Source organism: Penaeus monodon, chromosome 34 (assembly GCF_015228065.2).
Source record: "Penaeus monodon isolate SGIC_2016 chromosome 34, NSTDA_Pmon_1, whole genome shotgun sequence".
Classification (NCBI taxonomy): domain Eukaryota; kingdom Metazoa; phylum Arthropoda; class Malacostraca; order Decapoda; family Penaeidae; genus Penaeus; species Penaeus monodon.
In genome coordinates, this window is record NC_051419.1 from 19,343,686 (window position 1) to 19,343,961 (window position 276).

At 31.5% G+C, this 276-nt stretch overlaps 1 long non-coding RNA gene across 1 annotated transcript in view; it reads right to left on the minus strand.

Annotated features, from left to right (window-relative positions):
- LOC119594929 overlaps positions 1–276 on the minus strand; it is a 4,070-nt gene that overhangs the window by 3,020 nt on the left and 774 nt on the right. The gene's annotated exons all lie outside the window — the stretch shown is intronic.

Below are 276 nucleotides of genomic sequence, written 5' to 3' on the forward strand. Positions count from 1 at the left end.
ATGGAAAATATCTAAAACGTTTTTTTTATTAAAACAAATAATAAAAAATGATACAAAAATCAAAAAAATCAAATTATTGTGGTAATTTAACCAAAAGCAAAACAAGACAAAGGACACTTAAAACTGCATAAAATGTAGACGTGAAGAAGCAGCGAAAAGCTAATGAAGAAGTGATACGTGATAAGAAAGAGAAAGCATGCATAGAAAAAGGAAAATGACGTTCATAGGACACGTAGTGAGAGAGGGAGGTCTAGAACATGATGCTCTGGCTGGAAA